Source organism: Raphanus sativus, chromosome 9, assembly GCF_000801105.2.
Source record: "Raphanus sativus cultivar WK10039 chromosome 9, ASM80110v3, whole genome shotgun sequence".
Lineage (NCBI taxonomy): Eukaryota > Viridiplantae > Streptophyta > Magnoliopsida > Brassicales > Brassicaceae > Raphanus > Raphanus sativus.
This window is the reverse complement of record NC_079519.1, coordinates 6916898-6932181: the sequence shown is the minus strand read 5'-3', so window position 1 is coordinate 6932181 and position 15284 is coordinate 6916898. Positions and strand designations below refer to the sequence as shown.

The 15284-nt window shown below is 36.8% G+C and overlaps 1 non-coding gene across 1 annotated transcript; it reads left to right on the top strand.

Moving 5' to 3' along the window:
- The first annotated feature begins 14177 nt into the window (after positions 1-14177).
- LOC108828599 (uncharacterized) lies at positions 14178-15248 on the top strand. Its single transcript, XR_008938823.1, has 2 exons — positions 14178-14469; positions 14701-15248. It is a non-coding gene; the product is annotated as an uncharacterized LOC108828599 (transcript).
- Positions 15249-15284: the final 36 nt, after the last annotated feature.

Below are 15284 nucleotides of genomic sequence, written 5' to 3'. Positions count from 1 at the left end.
TCCTTAGTTGGTCCAGTGTCATTACTACTATTATAAAATCTTAGAGGAACAGTTTTAAAACATATCCGTAGTAAACATTGTACTCTTGTCATATAGTATAATATCCAACTCGATTTAATTTGTCAGTTTTCTTTTTATGAAAATTTAAATTTATTTTTATCATCAGAAGAAAGAATAGTTATTTACACAAAGATTCTAATCTATGTGAAAAAACATTATGAATTTAATTTGTCAGTTTGCCTAAATGTTAAATAAAATCTAATTCAATTGTTAAATTGCGGATAATTAATCTTTTCCACTGAAAATAAATAATTATAGAATTAGAAAATTTAAAAGATTATAAAAGAGTAGAGTATATTTTACTTTAGTAAATTTGGAGAAAAAATTGTAGAATCAGTCCATGATATTGGGGATATGAACTAATCTAATTTTTTGTGAATTTTCATTTCAGGTTTCACTATATATGTGATGCAATGTAGTTATAATCTCCAAAATCAGATAAAATCTAATCCAAGAGCTGAGTAACAGTTGACAAAAAAGAGGGATCTGAAACAAGTGGAGAACCTGCACTTGAAGAAATAACCCACATGAGGAAGGCCCAGTTATAGCGTCCACGCATTCGACACGTGTAATTTTGGGACCCACAACTCGCTTGAGAAAACCCCTAATGAGTAATGATGTCGTAATTACCTGAACTATTATCTACTCCCTCCGTTTCATAATAGATGATGTTTTAGAAGTATAATTTTGTTTCAAATTAGATGAAGTTTTGAGATTTTAAGGTTACTTTAACTTTATTGGAAACTGTTCAACCAATTAGATTTCACATACTTTTTTATTATTGGTTAATTGATTTTAAATTATATCTTTAAAATAATTTTTATTAAAAAAATATAATTTTCTTAATCTTTGTGCACTAAGGTAAAACATCAAGTATTATGAAACGGATGGAGTATTTGTTTTTCAAGACAAATTGTTATTTTATTTTAACTATTTTTGCTAAGAGCATCTCCAACTCCACTCTATTTTTCACTCTAAAATAGAGTTTAGAGTAAAAATACTCCAATGATACTCTATTTTTCACTCTATAATAGAGTGAAAAATAGGTTTACTCCAAATATAGAGTAAGTTGTTTTTTTTTTGTTCATCACTCTATTTTCTACTCTAAAATAGAGTATCTATTGGAGCAAACTCCATCTCTATTATAGAGTCACTCTATTTTAGTGTAGAAAATAGAATGAACCCTTGGAAATGTTCTAATTATCCCTCCCTGAAATTGTTTAGCTTTTTCTGACTTGAATGGATATGGCAACTTTCGGTCCGATCTTCTTCTTTCTTTACACTAATGATCTTTGGTAGGAACTAATAATATATTGATATCACCACGGTTTATTGGTTGATTTTCTTTATACACAATCACTTTTCTTTTCCTTTGTAACTATTAACTCACCTAATTTGTCCATTATAATCTTTATGCAAGTACCATAACTGAGGAATTATGCACGTTTAATGCAGAAAGAAAACTGTAAATTATATACAGAAGAAATGTAACTGAAATAAAATTGACGGTTGTTTTCTTTACGTTTATACCTACATAAACGTGGCGCAGCGTAAGTTATCAAAACGAATTCGTTTAGTCGAAGAATACCCGAATGTCGATTTGGTTCCTGTTTTCGTTGATTCAAACTATGAATGCCGAAGAACAAGCAAAGAGAAAAGCTTCAAAGCTCTGTATAATTCAATAATGAGGTGAACTTTTTACAACGACGCGTATGTCAATATATACATAGCGTAACTACTAAATCTCTCCTAAGATCCTATCTTATCTCTAACTAATGTTTATCTAGAAATAAATGAAATAACCGAAAAACAAAACCAAAGCCCAACTTAAAAGAAAACGTTATAGGCTCTGTTTCAATGGATCAAAACAGAGGCCTGCAAGTTAAAGGATGCGCTGCATCAGGTCTCCCCGGGTAAGAAAAGATTCGCCTCTGAATCTTGAATGTCGTTGTCTCCATGGTACTTGGACAAGAACTTCACGTTGAACACATTTGCAGTCTTGATATGAGGCGGTAGCTCGACACGGTACGCATTATCGTTTATGCGCTCAATCACTCTCACGGGACCAATCTTACGGGAACGAAGCTTGTTGTACTCATGAGCTGGGAGACGGTCCCTAGTCAACACCACCCAAACCAAATCGTTAGGTCCAAACAAGAGCTCTCTGCGCTTAGTGTCCGCTTTCGACTTATACTTCTGAGCCGATTCTTGCAAGTTACGAGACACAGACTTGTGAACCTCCTGCAACTCTGTCACAAAATCCTCTGCCTTTCCATGTATGCGTGTTTGATCAGGCAGGGGAGCGAGGTCCAACGGGCAACGAGGCACCATCCCATAAACCACCTGAAATGGACTGAAACCAGAACTCCTATTAGTTGCGTGATTGTGAGCAAACTCAGCCTGACACAACCTTGTCTCCCAGGAACGGATATTATCACCAATCAAAGCTCGCAACATGTTTCCAAGCGAACGATTAACCACTTCCGTCTGACCATCAGACTGAGGATGATACGCCGTGCTCATATCCAAGCTAGTGCGCAGGAGCTTCCACAAAGATCTCCAAAAATGACTCAGAAATCTCGTGTCGCGATCAGACACAATAGAAGAAGGAAGCCCATGAAGGCGAAATACTTCACTGAAAAACAACTGAGCCACACGAACTGCATCAGTTGTACGCTTACAAGGAATGAAGTGCACCATCTTTGAAAAACGATCAACCACCACGAAGATCGAGTCATTACCCCTCTGCGATCTCGGCAGACCCAACACGAAATCCATGCTCAGATCAGTCCACGGCTGCGTAGGAATCGGTAGAGGCAAATATAGACCTGCATTTGATGCGTGACCTTTGGCTAATTGGCAAGGGCGACACCTCTCAACGTACCTCTCAACATCCCTTCTCAACGACGGCCAAAAATACGAAGCAGACACAAGCTGCAGGGTGCGATCACGTCCAACGTGGCCTTCTCTGTGCAGTTCATCAATGAAACGAAGCCGCAAGCTACAATCAGGGACACATAACTGGGTGCCCCGAAATAAGAAACCATCGATGATGGAGAAATCATCCCTGCCCTTGTCGCGCACCTCTAGCCAAACCTTCCCAAAGTATGGGTCTGCTTCGTAGAGTTCCGAGAATGTAGCAAAACCAGCCACCGATGTATGAAGTGTGGTCAAGAGACTGTGTCTGCGACTAAGAGCATCAGCGACACGATTAAGCTTGCCTGATTTGTGACGGATGGTGAAAGTGAATTGCTGTAAGTATGCAATCCAGCCGGCATGTCTTGACGACACTTTCACCTGGCTATCCAAGTGCTTAAGAGCGTCATGATCGGTGAAGAGGATGAAATCACGATGCACTAAGTAATGTCTCCAATGACGGATTGCCTGGACCACAGCGTAGAACTCCACATCGTACGTACTGTAACGACTGCGAGCTCCGGAAAGCTTCTCGCTAAAGAAAGCTACGGGACGCGAATTCTGACTCAAGACCGCCCCAATTCCCAATTTTGAAGCGTCGGAGTGCAGCTCAAATGATAGGGAAAAGTCCGGGAGAACAAGTACTGGCGCCGTCGTTAGCTTAAGCTTGATCAACTCGAATGCGTCAGTGGCTTCCGTGCTCCAATCAAAAGAAGTACCCTTCATACATTCTGTAATAGGCGCCATTATGGTACTGAAGTGAGCCACAAAACGCCTGTAGAATGACGCCAGGCCATGAAAACTGCGCACTTCTGTTATCGTTTTGGGAACAGGCCACGCGCGAATCGCTTCCACTTTACTCATGTCCATCGCCAAACCTTTGTCTGAGATTATGTATCCGAGGAAGAGGACCTTCTTCGTCCCCCATTCACACTTCTGGCGCGCCACAAAGAACTGTTCCTGGCGGAGAACCAAGAGGACTTGACGCAGATGATCTAGATGAGCTTCCCACGAGGAACTAAACACCAATATATCGTCGAAGTATACAACGACAAATTTACCAATAAATGGTCGGAGTGCTTGGTTCATGATCCTCATAAAAGTACTGGGAGCATTAGATAACCCAAATGGCATAACCAGCCATTCAAAGAGCCCTTCACGCGTTTTAAACGCAGTTTTCCACTCGTCGCCGGGGCGGATACGGATTTGGTGATATCCACTCTTGAGATCCAACTTAGAAAATATGCAGGCAGAGCCGATCTGGTCAAGCAAGTCGTCCAATCTCGGAATCGGAAATCTGTAACGAATGGTTATTTTGTTGATCGCTCTACTGTCAACGCACATGCGCCACGACCCATCTTTCTTAGGTATCAATAGCGCCGGGACTGCACATGGGCTCAGGCTCTCGCGAACATGCCCCTTAGCGAGTAACTCTTCCACTTGTTTGCGCAACTCTTCATGCTCCTGCGGACTCATACGGTAGTGTGGTCTATTCGGGAGAGAAGCGCCGTGTACCAGGTCAATATGATGCTGAATATCACGCAGCGGAGGCAAACCCAACGGTAGTTCCTGAGGAAAGACATCTGCGAACTCATCCAGGAGTGAGCTGATAGTCGGGTCAAGTGTTCCCTGTTCGGATGTCGAAGTGGGTGTCGCGATCAGTGCTACAGCAAACTTCTCCTCTTGTAATTCTGCAGTAAAAGTCGCGTACGAGCAAAGCAGCACTGTGTTGCTTGAGCCTGTACCCTCTCGTAGGTGAGGTGGAATCTGTTGTTGAGTCTGAGATGGTAACGGTGGAAGGTCTTGACTTGGCAATAACACAATTTTGCGATCTTCAAAGAAGAAACTGTGTACATTAGTTCTGCCATTATGCGAGACGTCACGATCAAACTGCCACGGACGACCCAACAACAAGTGACAGACATCCATAGGCACCACATCACAATAGATCTTGTCTTTATAGTAGTCACCAATGGAGAAAGAGACCAAAACGCGGTGCACAATGCGGATTTCAGTTCCCTCTTTAAGCCAAACCAGCTTGTACGGCGCAGGGTGATCTGAACGCCTAAGGCCCAACTTGTTGACTGCATCCTCAGATATGACATTTCTGCAACTCCCCGAGTCAATCACAAAACGACAGATTTTGCCTTTGATTGTGCAAGTAGAAGCAAAGATATTGCTCCGCAGCCACGGGTGATCATCTTGTCGCATAGGTGCTAGACAAACACGTCGCAACATGAGTATATTACCCTTATCCCCCGCAGTACGATCCTCAGCTAGCTCTCCAAGAATATCCTCAGAGTGCTCATCATCTTCATCATCCCATTTCACTTCATCTGTGTGTAACCCACGGCGTGTTTTGTTAGGACACGCAGTCTGGAGATGCCCTGGTTCTCCGCAAGAATAACACCTTAAGGCATTGGGTCTTGTCGATCGCCGTAACTCCCCAGCAGGAGCTTGAGCATGTGTCGCACCAGCCTGTTTTGCAGTCGACGTCTCCCCCACCTCCTTCGTTGTGGTTCCTTGCGCCCCTGTTTCTGGTAAGGACGCACCTCGCGATCTTGAACTTGCATTCCAAGTCTGAGAAGTTGATTTGAATTGAAGCTCAAAGGCGACAGCTCGTCGGTGAGCCTCTGCAATAGTGAGAGGATCGAACTGCGACATGGCGTTCTGTATTTGTGGTCGCAAGCCACCAATAAAACGCGACACCAACTGCACCTCGCTATCCAATATCTCATTGCGAGTTAACAACAAGGAGAACTCTTCTGCGTAATCATCAACAGAACGAGATCCTTGACGCAAATTTTGCAGACGAGTGAACATGGTGCGATCAAAGTTATACGGTAAAAAGGCTTTCCTCATGACTTTCTCAAGTTTCGCCCATGAGTTAATGGTTGACTTTCCTGCTCGAGCCCGAGCCGTCTTGAGCTGTAGCCACCACGACGCCGCCTTCCCTCGGAATCTCGTTGCCACCAACGAAACTTTCCGTTCTTCAGGGACTCGTTTAAACTCCAACAACTCTTGTACTGCAACTAGCCAGTCCAACAATTCTTCACCACGAACTCCACCATGGAATTCTGGGATTTCCACTTTGAATCCCGTTTCCCAACTACGGTCTTCACGATCTCGATGCCTGAATACTCCTCTGTTATTTTGACGATGATCGTCTTCGGCAAAAGGGTTATCTTCCACCTCGGTTGAACCATCTTCAAAGAGGTTCTGGTCGTAATCGCGGTTACGAACATAGCGGTTACGTGCCAGACGATCAGGATCATGTTGCAGATGAACTGCTTCAGTGAGATCTCGCAACGAATGTTGGATCGTTGCCTGGATGTTTTCCTGCATTGTCACCAACGTACGACGAAGTTCTTCCCATTCGTTCAACGGAAACTCAGCTGCTTGCGGTTGACGACGAGGAGCCATTGATTTTCTTCTGAAACGTGACGGAAAAGAAAAAAAAAATTTAGGTCGGATAGAACTTGCTCTGATACCAAACTGGCGCAGCGTAAGTTATCAAAACGAATTCGTTTAGTCGAAGAATACCCGAATGTCGATTTGGTTCCTGTTTTCGTTGATTCAAACTATGAATGCCGAAGAACAAGCAAAGAGAAAAGCTTCAAAGCTCTGTATAATTCAATAATGAGGTGAACTTTTTACAACGACGCGTATGTCAATATATACATAGCGTAACTACTAAATCTCTCCTAAGATCCTATCTTATCTCTAACTAATGTTTATCTAGAAATAAATGAAATAACCGAAAAACAAAACCAAAGCCCAACTTAAAAGAAAACGTTATAGGCTCTGTTTCAATGGATCAAAACAGAGGCCTGCAAGTTAAAGGATGCGCTGCATCAAAACGTAATAATAAAAAGAGTTAGCACGCGTTGTAGCCTTTCTAATAGACATTGTGGGTCCTGCTCCTACCCCACTATAGTGACTATACACACACACATCCAGATTTGTCTTTTTATTTGTAGAGTTTTTTTTTTTTTTTTTTTTTTTTTTTTTTTTTTTTTTTCTTTGACCAAAAAAAAAAAACTCTACAAATAAAAGACAAATCTGGATGTGTGTGTGTATAGTCACTATAGTGGGGTAGGAGCAGGACCCACAATGTCTATTAGAAAGGCTACAACGCGTGCTAACTCTTTTTATTATTAATCCCAAATCTATTAACTCTCTCTTTGCTTCCACATGCCGTCACTTCACTTTAGGTCTTCTTCTCGTTCTTTTACATTATTCACATAAAATAATAATGACCAAATCACCCCCTTGTTTTCACCATTGTGACCTATATAAATAATATTCCCTCCGTTTCTTAAAGAGTGTCGTTGTGACATTTTTCACACAGATTAAGAAAATTGTTGAAATATATGTAAGTTGTAATTAATTATACCTTTTGACCAATAGTATTTTAGATAAATAAAATTATTTATAAAATCAATGCAGTTTGCAATTAATTTTCAGCTGAAAGTTAGTAATAATTTATATTGGAATTGTAAAGTGACACTTTTTGTGTAACAAGAAAATGAGCTCAGAGTGACATTTATTATGAAACAGAGGGAGTAGAAATTAACGATTATGACTCGTTAGAGCATATACGACCCATAATACAATACCATTTAGAGTTAAAATTATTTCAATTCACCTTCATTTATTTTTTAATAAAAATTTCTATTTTTTCTTTTATTTATAAATGAAGAAATAGAACTTCTCTATTTTTATTTTATATTTTTAGATTATTGTTTTGGAAAAATACATTTAAGCATATCTCACTTTTATTATAATTTTTGTTTTATTTTAGAAGTGAAAATAATAAAATATATCGGAGATGAAAATAAAAAAACGCTAAACAGGGGTTTAGTATAAATAGTTGACTGTTTAGGTATAACAAGGATAAAAAATTGTTGTTTATTTACGGTGCAACAAAATGCTATTCATGTATAGTACCTAATTACCCATGTCTATTCTTATTCGTGTGTTCTGAACTTTTTATAATATTATCCAATTTGAGGCGGACAAATCTATAGTTTATCTTTCATTTATTTCACAGAAAAACATTGCGAGTATTGGTCTGTATATACAGAATAAACAGACAATAATTCATGTGATGTACTATTCGAAACTTAGATGTTGACCTGCAGATTCAAACTTTGGAACTCTAAAGAAATCTGATTTTATTTAAGCCAATAGAAGCAATTATCGTGCCCCTAATTACTGTTAAGTATTGTACTTGACGATATCATGTTCGGTCTGGGTGTAATTAGAAATTTAGAATAATAATATAGCTAATTGTTTTAATACTGTATGACTTTGTATGAGTTTCCTCCTTGCTTCTCATCTCACATGGCTCCGCCTAATCCAGCCAGCTCTTTTTCTCTACAATAATCACATTTAACTGCTTATTTAATTTAATAACATACGCATGCATCCGCGGAAGGAATCGTTTGATTTTTTATTACAACATCCTGGAATTAAATATTAACCGCAGATCAATATAGTTTTAAAATTTTTGAATTTAATAATATTTTAGATAAAGTAATCATTTTGGGATCTGTAATCAAGAATTGCAATAGCAAAACACGATGAGCTGAGTTTCTTAATGCACCGGCAATTAGTTGAAACTTGAAAGATTGGCTAGATCTATGAACTCCAATATAAAATATTCTTTCGGTATCACTTAAATTTCGAGTGATGTTTAAGATTTTAATATAAAAATTAGAAAATATAATTGTTTATGTAATTTATTTTGGTTACATAAAATAATATTATATAAAATTAATTCAACCAATAAAAGTATAGAATTTTGTAACTGGTTACAAATTTCAAATAAAATTTAATTTATCTAAAATTACGAGAAAAATACTTATATAAGACAAAATAAAAATCTTTAAAACTCACTTAAAATGATAGAGAGGAAATATTAGTATATTTTATGCTATTGTTACCAATCATAACCATTATAAAACTCAATTAGTATCGTTGCCATCTTTTGAGATTGATATACAGATTGACGAACTTTTAGACCAAATTAAACTCGTTGATAATAGATTTCATTATGCTAAATCTTTCGTAGAGATAATTATACAACATAACAACATTATTAATAATTCAAATAGAGTATACTAATTCAAATATTCATGTGACTATATGTGAGTATAACTCAATAGAGTAGTAGTTAATCATTATCATTTATATATTTAATGTGTATACTAATTCAAATATAACTACGATAAGTCGGTGCGTAATCGAAGTACCCCATGTTAGCACGAGATCTCTTTGAGAGGAGATTGCGAAACAAGTAGAAGACAAGCCAGAGTAAAATATAGAAATATATTTTTAATTATGATGAAACTTTAGATGTCACTAAATTCATATGCTGATAGTTTTTTTTTTCTTCGAGGGGTTTAATTTGGAATCTTATGAATTAAATTATATTTATGGGAAATTGTTATGGTCCCTTTTTTCAATGGCCATGGATTTTAGAACAAAAGCGAACCATTTCACACAGTTTATATTCATTCAATTTATCTCAAAATTTAGATCATTATTAGATAATCTATGAATTGGTCAGCTATTAATCCGTCAACATTTTCCGAATCATATCCAGTAAATCAAGAATTATTTTAACATGTATTTATAGAAGCTTAAGCAAAATTATCACTTCTAACGTATTCGGTGTTACCTCATCAATTCAAATTTCGATAATGTCAGCAAACGTTAAAGTCTTAACCGAAATATAAAAAACTTATGCATTTTCTGTACGATCTTCATTCAGATGTTTTTTTAAAACTAAAATGTTCTTTCAGATGTTTGGTTGGTCAGCTTAAAATGCATTTAGTCACTAGAGTAATGATACGAAATTGTTATATGAATCTAAGTTTCGTAAAACATCAACCATATAATTTTGTTTCCATCGAATGTATACAAAAGTTTATTCATATGTAGGCAAGTTGAAAAACACAAGACAGGAGAAAGCGAAAGTAAACTGAAAAGTTATTATTCCATTTATAAAAATGCTAACAAGTGATATACTATAAGAGGATGATGAGGATCTATCTCACTAAACTTGGTGTCAGATTAAAAAAAGATAATCATGAGATTTTTGGGTATGGTTGGATACTATCATAATACCCAGTACGGAAGATGATGGTGGAGAATATATACGTCTACATTTATATTGGTATAAGAATACACAGAAATTGGAATAATTTGAATTCCCAAAAATAATACAAAACGACACTATTTTGTTACAAAAGATAGAAGCTTTGTCTCCAATTGGTTGTTATATAATATTTATCTGTTTTAGTTTTTTATATGGTTACATGCATATATCTTGATCATGTCCAGTGAGGACTGTCTGGAATATATTTGGCTAAAAATCATTTTCTTTTGTTCATCATTTGTCCAAATCATCTTGATCTTCTCAGTTTTATATTATATCAACACATCCAATTATTTTCATACCGCTGCATACACGATACTATACACATATAATATTCATAATCAAATCGTCTTTCACAAGACTTAGGATTCTATATTATCAGTAATACCTAATATATGTGAATTCTTGGGAGTTAATTGGTTCATCTTTTGAGTTAAAAGTTAGAATTACAACATGGTGAAAAAAGTTCTTTCACTATTTTATATTGTGGCATATAAGTTAATGAAAAAGGTTCATTTCAAAAAAAAAAAAAAAAAGATGATCATCTAAGAAAAAACATCCGCCGGTGACGAGAGAGAAAGCAAAACAGAGAAGAAGAAAGAGAAGAAGAGGTTTGATCGTCCGTTGACCGGCGCGTGGTGGCTCCAATAGCACCACCGCCGGTCAGTTAGTTTCGCTTCCATAGTATAGAGTGGATCTGGAGTTTAGTTCTTCTGTAGGTTGTAGATCTGGGTTGGTGAAAGGTGACATTTCGGGCTGTTCTCATCTTCGGGTCGCGTCGTAGATCTGTGTTGGTTTAGGTGGTGATTTGTCTCGTGGATGCTCTGAAGGCAAGCCTCTTATGGTTTTCTCTTTATGCTTCATCGTGTGCTTCATAAAGGTTGAACCTTTGGTCTTGCGATAAAGGAACTGGTTTCAGGGGTGAAGAGCTTTGGCTAGTGTACAAGGATCGAAGGATCTGGTGTAACTAGTTGGAACAGACCTTCAAAGCTCCGGCAACAGTCGGTGTATCTGATTCCACCTCTCGTCTATTCCTGGTGATCCCACGAGTCAGCTTGGTGATGTCTCTGATGTGATTTTCTTTCTGTAGTGGTAATTGCAGTGATCTCTCGTCGATCTGTTCGGTAATGATGGTATCAATTTGGTTTCAACCCTCGAGGCTTGTTTGTTTGGAGGTTTATGGTGGGCTTCTATCTAATGGTAAAGTGAATGTCAGAGAGTACGTTCAGACCGTATCCGAAAGTTGTGTGAATCGTGAAGCGATCCTTCTTGTCGGTTTGTGAAGGCCCGGTTTTAGTTGCGAGTAGGGATGGTATCGTTCGGCAGGCCATAGGCGGCAACGATAGATCCGGGTTAAGAAGACTTGGTGTCTTGGGTGTCTTGGATTCTACAAGTGGATGGAATCGGATGGTTGTCCGAAGACAGCAGCGATTTATCCAGCTTATTGCTTTTATCATTAAGGAAGTTTGTTGCATTAGTTTGTCTTTCCCGTCTTAGTTTAGCCTTATCTTATTGTGTTTGTAAGCTGCCCCGTCGTGGGTTTTAGTTGCCTGTCTTTGGACTCTTGGTTCTGGGAAATTCTTGTTATCCGCCAGTTTGTGTAACAACCTTGTATTTCACTCTTGAATGAATATTATCAGAAAGGTTCATCTTCTCGGAGAATAAAGGACTGTCAAGTTCGAGATTTAAATAAGGTATACTAGAGAATTTATAATATTTTATATAAAAAGTAGTTATTGTTTTGTCTGTCTATTAGAGAGTGGAGATTTAGATGAACATAAAAACTTTAGCATATGAAAACCCTCGGCATTTTCCTTGCCTCCTTCACAAATATCACAGCCTGTCAAAATTAACCCTTTAAAACTATTTAACTTCCATCACTATATAGGGAGTATTTGCTTATTAATCTTTTAGTTATTATAAGCATTTCCTTAGCTGTGAATTCCCATTATCCCCCTCCTCTCTCGCCCCATCTCTCTCTCCTTCCACACTGCTTTACTCCTATATTGATTGTTGACGAAGTCCTAAAGTGATCTCTTAGATTTTGGATTATTTATTAAGTTATACTTTGGAGCGAATTGGTGAAGAAACACATATAGCATAAGGTAAGTGTATGCGTCTTGCAAGGGCTTCTATAAGCTTCTCTAAGTGAGTTTTCTGGCATGAACTCAGAGCCTTAGAACATAATCAATGACCTTCTTTGGAGAGAATCACAGCTTGGCCTCCCTTCTTTTCAGGTAAGTTTTATAGAAATCATATGTTCCGTATATATATATATATATAATATATATATATATATGAATAATTTATGTGGGTATTTTACGGATCGATGAAGGTGATGAACAATTTATAGAAAGGATTGCTATACATGTATATGTGTGTGTGTTTACTTATAATCGAGCAGATCATTCTGTATACCAGAAAACGTATATATTGTGTTTGTAAAAAAATCATTACATTGGCTTTCTTAAATTGGTTTAGACTTCAAGACCTCCGTGAAGATTTATATTATTTTTTTCTTAACATATCATACACCGTGAAGAGAGTAAAGTTAGTCATCGAAACTTTGATAGCGAAACAGATATTTTGTTTAGAAAATATACATGTACTATATCACAAAACGTATTAAACAGAAACCTTATCTTTTAATAAATTATTGTCCTTCTCTTGTCCTGATTGGTTATCTAATTTGGTTCTCTACAAAATATAGATCTTCTCATGTTTTTTTCTTTTGTCCGTGTGCGCGTGTGTATATAGATTGATGTAAGTACATGAGTCAGAGATAATTTATTGACATGAAAAAAAAAAATTATTGACATGATATGTGTGTAGACAACTTTTAAGAACATTAAAGGAAACATGTTTAAGTGGAAACTTAGGTGATACAGTCCTTTCCGCATGAATGCAAGAACATTGTGAACGATGAGACCAATTCATATATATTCATATTTTAATGATTTTTAACATTATTATTTATTGATTTTAATGAAAAAATTACGCTTTATTAGCATGTTCATCAAGTTACACTGAATGGTAAAATATGACTGCTCGAGTAGAGTTTTTTTTTGGATCAACTGCTCGACTAGAGTTTATTGATGTTTTTCCTTGTTTTTTTAATCATTTTCAAACTAAGCGATGCTTATCCAGAAGAAAAGGAAAAAAATAAACAACTTGCATGCTGTCTTTTTTTCCCTTCGTCCTTTGCCAACCTACACCACATATTTCCACTTTATTGCAGCAATTCGATGACTCGAAATATTATATTTTAAAACTTTAGTAGTGAAAATGAAGATTATGCTAATATTTCGCATCAATTTACTTAAAATATATTTTTTCGAATCGTTTGCTACATGATTTAAGATATCTTATTTTCATACCTTATCATACCAATGCTTTTTCATGGATAATATATAGAACTAAATACACATTTTAAAAGATATTTTGCATAAAGTAAATAACAATGTTCATGAAACAAATGGTACGTGTCTAATTCTGTCATGGAGGCACAACTTAGATACTCACTAGCGAAGTATTCAGCTCGTTAATTAGTTGTATGTAAAGTATGAACTATATCACTAATTTTTCTTTGAAATAACTAGAGTGTAATAAACAAGCAAATTTCAATTGGAATAACCAAACAAAAAGTAACTAACCTTAGTCATTTTCAGTTGAAGAATTGTAAATCTTCTACTTCTATGATTGTTAATAACTCTTGTTTTTAATTAGAACACCAATATTTTGTGGTCTAACTTGCTCTATCCATTGATACGGTGGTGATCAGAAAGATATTTTGATTCTGTTAATAGAAATACTTGGCTTTGGTCAAAAGACCATGAGAGAGAATCCAATTAAATTCAAAAGTGTGTCCCACTAGTCAACCTTCTTTTGTCTATAAACCCTTCACTTGAAGAACTAGTGGCTTATGACGATTACTCCATCAACATCATAATCACATGTACGCACGCACGCGCGCGCACGCACACACACCTACACATACAATTTAAGTGAAACTAGGGTTCCTTTTTTTTGTGTGCGTTTCATCAATCATCAAATGGCTATTAAGTGTGTGACTCTACGTTTCAGGTATGGGAACAAAGATCGTTGAGCGAATTACGACAAACTCATTTGGCTTAGAGAGTGTTGATTGTAGTGGATTCGTCAGATTTGGTGTTGATGGTCAACGGAAATCTTCAAAGCAGAAATTGACTGACGACAAAGAAGAGAAAGGAGTTTTTTTTCTAAGGTCAATGGATAGGTTTCTTGAAAAGCAAAATGCTGAGTCCATCAGACGGACAATGCAAGCCCAAGAAGATCTTTTCAAGCAACAGGTACGTTATACTTACACATAACACATGCATATATCGCATACATATGGATTTGGTTTCCTGTTCAATTTGGGTTTAGATCTTTTCAGGTCCAAATAATAATTATTATGATGATTATCAACGTATATTTTAAATATTTTGACGAACTGAGTTTCCGACCAATTTGGTTTACCGACATCAAGCATACACCTTTGAGATAAGAACCATATATATATAACAAAGTGATTATCGCAGGTACAAGAGCTGCATAGAGTATATAATATACAGAAGAAGATGATGGAGCAACTCAAACATAGAAGCCAATACTGTACTACTAACAACCAAGACCAAACCGGTCCAAGAGAGAGAACCGGAAGCTGGTCAGGCATAGGCCTCGAAAATGTGGCTAGAGCCACGAACACAGTAACGGATCATATTGAAGAGAGCGAGCTAGAACTGACACTGAGCATTGGAATGTCTTCTTCCTCTATGAACAAGGACATGGATTACTCGTCGACGACATCATTCAAATCATCATCGGATAATTGTAATAATCAGAGCAACACTATTAATTGTAATAACCAAGAAAGTAGCGGACCAACCACGCCTATGAGCAGCTCAAGTACGACGTCGTTGGACCGAGAGAAGAAGAGGCCTCATTGGCTCTTTCAGGGACTTAGTATTAACCGGACTTCATGATTTTTGTTAATTCACTGACTTTCATTTTCCTTCTTCGTCTTCTTCTTGATTTTCTTCTTTTGTATTTTATTTGTTACTATTATTATCTACCTGATTTACTGATACTTGTATTAGCTCTAATTATTTTTCTTAGTTAACAC